At 38.0% G+C, this 5402-nt stretch overlaps 1 long non-coding RNA gene across 1 annotated transcript; it reads right to left on the bottom strand.

Moving 5' to 3' along the window:
* Positions 1 to 3961: 3961 nt before the first annotated feature.
* LOC129731290 (uncharacterized) lies at positions 3962 to 4836 on the bottom strand. Its single transcript, XR_008728992.1, has 3 exons — positions 4701 to 4836; positions 4389 to 4637; positions 3962 to 4321 (listed from the first exon to the last, which is right to left on the bottom strand). It is a non-coding gene; the product is annotated as an uncharacterized LOC129731290 (long non-coding RNA).
* Between the last annotated feature and the right edge of the window lie 566 nt (positions 4837 to 5402).

The raw sequence follows: 5402 nt of genomic DNA, 5'->3' as shown, positions 1-5402 counted from the left end.
AATCTGATCTCACAGTGTTCAAATGTAACACAATTAGCGATGCAGATATTTTGAAAAGCTTTACCAAAAATGTACAGACCTACTGACGTACGAATGTTAGTGCCACCCGTTTGCAATGTTACATTTTGAACAGCTAGTAAACTTCTTAGTTCAACACTTGTTCCAAGTTTTAAACTCAGTTCTGAATATACTTTTCACTCGTGACCAGGAATCTACAGTTGATGGTGAACGTAATTGGCAAAATAAGGAAAGAAATTGTGAACATCGAGATGCGATGATTTACAGTTTGGATGAAACTGGAGCAACTTTACATGGCTATACATGTTTACTAGTGTGCGCAGATGAAAAGTTACTTACCTCTATGATATGATACACTATTCTCATGTAAGATATAAATATTGCTTTCTAATTTGGGACTAAGTGCAAACAGAGTATCCATGTTATTCCGCTTCTCGTTATCGCAGCGAGTTTTATAAAGTCTTCATTTCGAATTTTATCATACAGCCTAGACCTTCGAAAAGAATAATGTTCTCGACTACATTCTGAAAATCCAAAATTCACAAATGTCGTACAAAACCTTCCTTTTCAGATAATGCATTTGAGATAGAACTAAATTGACAACTTTCATGAATTGTCTGTATTAATCTGAACTATAATTTTTTGAAAACAGGTTTTGAGAAATTTGCTTCATTTCGTAGAAAATATAAGATGATGATTCATAAATCTAGGTCCTGCAATTTCTAAAAATAAAGCGAAAGTGATATTCAAACCTTGTTTATGGGGATTTAAAAAAAAACTGCATTAAACTAACATACATATTTGCTGTTCTAGTATGAAATCAGTATTAATGCTATCTATTACTGTTTCCTCACGTTCGATTATTTAAAAAAAAAAAATTGAGTTGCTTCTAGCTAGCATTTAAAAATTGGTTTGTGATCGAAAAAATAACACTCATATACTCCAGTGACAACATCCATAATATTTGTGAAACCCACGTCAAGCTTTAATTCAATGATCGTGTTTGGTTCACCCTCTGAAAACTATCCTTTAAATTCTTTTTATTCTTTATTGAAACTGGACTTACGTTGGTATACGATTTGTGGTTTACTGGTCTAATAAGTATAAAGAAACTGGTAGTTAGTCTAACAAAGGTTTCTGCACCATTAGGTGGATTAATTCAGGTTTTTTGTTTTATATTCTGGATTTTTATGGTTTTCTTTTTTCCATTTTATTACACGATTCCCTTTGTCCAGTTCTCCTTCTCATTTTTCGTTTCCCTGTTTTTTTTTATTTTCTGTAAGCAGTTCCCGTTATGATGTTTTTTCCATTTGATTGTTCCATTTTCTTCTCCCCCCCCCCCTTGAATAATTTAATTTTCCTTTTAAGTTTTTAATTTTTCATTTATATGGCTTTTTGCCTCTCTCCTAGAAAGGTATAGCAATCACTGGCAAAACCGAAGGTATAAAAGGGCCGAATGGCATATATCACTCGTCGAGCTGAGCATTTTCTGTATGTGTGTGAGTGTATGTGTGTTTATGTGCAATTTTTCGATCTCACTTGATTTTCTCAGAGATGGCTGGACTGATTTTCATTAAATCAGTGTCATATGCAAGCTCTAGTTGCCCCATAAGACCCTATTGAAATGTTCGGCAATCGGACTATTACTTTGCCAGTTGTGTTCAAAAATGTGAAATCCAGCTCTGAAAAGAAATATATTCCGAAGACTACTTAATATCACTCACTTTTCGCAGAGATGGCTAAACCGCTTTCCACAAAATTAGTATCAAATGACAGATCTAGCTGCCTCTTAACACCCTAATGAATTTTACTGTAATCGGGCTGTAATTTCGTCTTTAATGTATCAAAATGTGAAAATCACGAAACTTCATTATCTCAAAAACTACCCAACCGATTTAAACAATACTGATATCAGATGAACGGGCTAGTTAAGAGTTAACTGATTAATCATAATGATGAACACGTCGTTCAAAAGCTGTGAAAAGAAAGTCATATTTGAAAAAAAAAAAAAATCCTACTATAAATAATCGAAGTAACGTTATTCATTATTCGTGTTTGTTTTTGGATTAGAATTCTTTTCGTATCATATCGTTCCTCAAAGAAATTAAAAAAGAACACGATATCTTTTCCAGTTTTTCTACTTTTTTCCAATTTTCCAATTCAATTTCTTCAATCTTCCCTGCCCATTTTTCATTCCTTTTCCTACTTTCTCTCTGCAGTTCCCTTTCTCATCTCCTTTTCCCAATACAGGTCGGACTCGATTATCCGAAACATCAAAAAAATTTTCATTCCGGATAAGCGAGTTTTCCGGATAATCAAATCACACAAAAACTACTGGAATTTTGTGATTACGAACGTAAAATAAATATTTCTTTTCTTTATTTTACTTGTATGATGCAGTGGCGTAACCAGAAGTTATTTCTTAGGCGAAAAGGGGTAAAATCTTGAGAAGCAAAAAAAATAAATTGGACATTGATTATTTTCACTCAATTCGAACATGTCCCAAACATGCCGGAAGTGACTTTAATGGTAACAAATATGCCAGAAGGGATGGTAAAGGCAAAGAAATTGAAAACGGACACCAAAAAAATAAAATTCCGGATAATCGAGTCCAAAATTCCGGATAATCGAGTTTCCGGATAATCGAGTTTCCGGATAATCGAGTCTCCGGATAATCGAGTCCGACCTGTATACTGTTCCATTTTCATTTATCTTTTTCGATCTCTTTTTCTTATCTTCCAGCTTTAATTTTTTATTTTTAAAAAATAGGTTTCAAATAAATGATTTATTTTACTTTTATTTTACTCGGTACACTATTGCAAGCACACTACTGAAGTGTTTGCAAAGTTAATTCTTAACATGAATTCAGGGATTCCTCGAAATAGCTAGACGCTTAATAATCGCATGACTGTAACTCCGAGAACATAAAGCAATCAATCATTGCTACGTATCATGACCGTTTAAACGAACCAAAGAAGTCAATTTATGGCATGCCTTTGCACTCTAATGCCCGGTCAGTTGCGAGCGATGATTTGCGTGTCTGACGCAGGTGCACGCATCACAGCACTCGCTAGCGCTACTACGCTCCAGGCCTTGGACGAAGGATTCATGTAGATATCACGATCACGAGTGGTTGAATGGTTTCTTATGCGCGTCTTAGAAGTCGATTCTAGTCATTCCTTCGCACGAATGTCCATACCTCGCAACAAGTAAGGCAGGCATTTCCGCCGTCACTATCGGCAACCCGGATCGGAGCCTGTTTCATCCTTGCAGCGAGTAAACGTTATGCTCCAGTTTCTGATATCGTGAGGCTTTGCGCTTCAAACAAGGTAGCGGTGTGATTTTCAATGCACGCTCCTACCTCTAGAGCAATCTGCAAACAACCGAACAGCAAGATGGCCAGATAAATGCAATCATAAGTGTGCTATGCGATTCGTATCACTATTGTACAGGTTCGAAACACGTATCTGGGTGTGAATGTATATAAGAGTGTGTGTGTGTGTTTGTGTATGCGGAAGATGTCCTTAACGTCGACAATACCGTACCAGGCGGGATGGGTGAGGATTCCCGATCTCTTCTTGAAAGGTCAGGCGAGAATGATGGAGAGTACAGTACAAACTCATTTAATGGATTAGATTTCACAATCGCTTTGTTAATCATAAAATACCTATCTTGCCGGCAGACGATATAATCCGGACTCAGTCAGAAGTGCCGTGTATGCTCTATACTAGACAGTCCCGGGAAAGGACAGATGCCTGCTTGCATGGGGCCCAACAAGCAAATACTCAAACGATAAGACATCAAATGTCCTTCCTGCTCGGTGTAGATTGGGTGGAACAGATAAAACTCAGTACCGAAGCGTAACTGCATTATTGGACAGATTGGTTTTATCGATTGTTTGGATCTTAGGGGCTAACAAGTGAATAAATCTGTTAATGGAGGCGATAATGTTTATTCATAATCTGATTGGATTAGTTTGCATACGAATCGTATTTTGCATTCGGTGGGATTACAGAGGTAATTTCGTTGTAATTAGCGCTCATGTTAGCGGCGGCAGTGTTATAGATGATGACGAACAACCTGTATTTTGCAGATCGATATCAAACCGACTAATCTTGCTAATTATTCGAACAGTCTGTAGCCATAAGTTGAGAATTAAAAAAAAAACTTACTTAATCGCCCCAAGTCAATTAAACGTGAACAATGCCATCGATTGAACAGATTTCCGCACACTGCTCCCTATTGGCTCTCTGTTATCGTTATTGCGACTAAAATGACCTGACATGTGATTTCCTCGTACGTTCTATAAAAGTTTCATTACGTAACGTTTTTTTCTTTAATGCATATTTCGTACAACGGATTCTACTCACTTCCGGTCAGCACACCGAGATGCCTTCCGGCTGCCAGGCGGGAGGAAAAAAGTTGCTGCAGATAAAAGTGCACTCACCCGGCAGCACGAAGAACCAATTCAGTAGACAAGACGGTTGAAATAATTGCACCCTCTAGAGTTGTGTAATGCTGCAAAATGGTCCCCTAAGCAGCGGCGGATGCGATAGTTCTACTGCGTGCTTTCGACCGTGTTGCAAGGTCCAAAACGAGTTGCCCAAGTTCTCTGCCAGCTGCAGATAAGAAGAAAAGCTTTGCCATTTGCGCTCACAAACACACTTACAGCAAGAGCGCACACATCGGATAGAAGACCTCAGGGAACAGCGCAGCAAACTAATGTGCAATATGCTGCGCGAGTAGGTATTTGGTTGAAGTTTGCGAAATGGGAATAGGATTTTTCAAAAGTAACTAATAGGGAGCCAATGGAAATCGACTTTTCAAATTTCCTTCAGTGATAGAGCTCAAAAGTTTCCTCTTCTCGAAAAAAGACCTTGTGCAAATTTCGGGAAGTTTGTGAAGTCAAAATGTCAAAATGACAAAATGTCAAAACGTCAAAAGTCAAAATGTCAAAATGTCAGAATGTCAAAATGTCAAAATGTCAAAATGTCAATATGTCAAAACGTCAAAATGTCAAAATGTCAAAATGTCAAAATGTCAAATGTCAAATGTCAAAATGTCAATATGTCAATATGTCAAAATGATGACACCCCGTTAAGCATACAGACGTGAGACATACGGACGCAAGGCATGCGGACGCAAGGCATAGTAAGCTTAGCATAATGGATGGCAGGCATACGGACACGAGGCAAATGGACGCGAGGTCGAATGGACGCGAGGCCGAATAGATTCTGCTGCGGAATGGATGTTGCAAATCTGGAACACATAGTCACGATAATTGGATCTCATGCGATCATACAATACCGTATTCGGCCTCGAATCCATTCGGCCTTGCGTCCATTCGGCCTCGCGTCCATTCAGCCTCACGTCGGTTATGCCTT

Source organism: Wyeomyia smithii, chromosome 3 (genome assembly GCF_029784165.1).
Source record: "Wyeomyia smithii strain HCP4-BCI-WySm-NY-G18 chromosome 3, ASM2978416v1, whole genome shotgun sequence".
NCBI lineage: Eukaryota > Metazoa > Arthropoda > Insecta > Diptera > Culicidae > Wyeomyia > Wyeomyia smithii.
The sequence above is the reverse complement of the archived record's forward strand: the minus strand, read 5'-3'. Positions and strand labels throughout refer to the sequence as shown.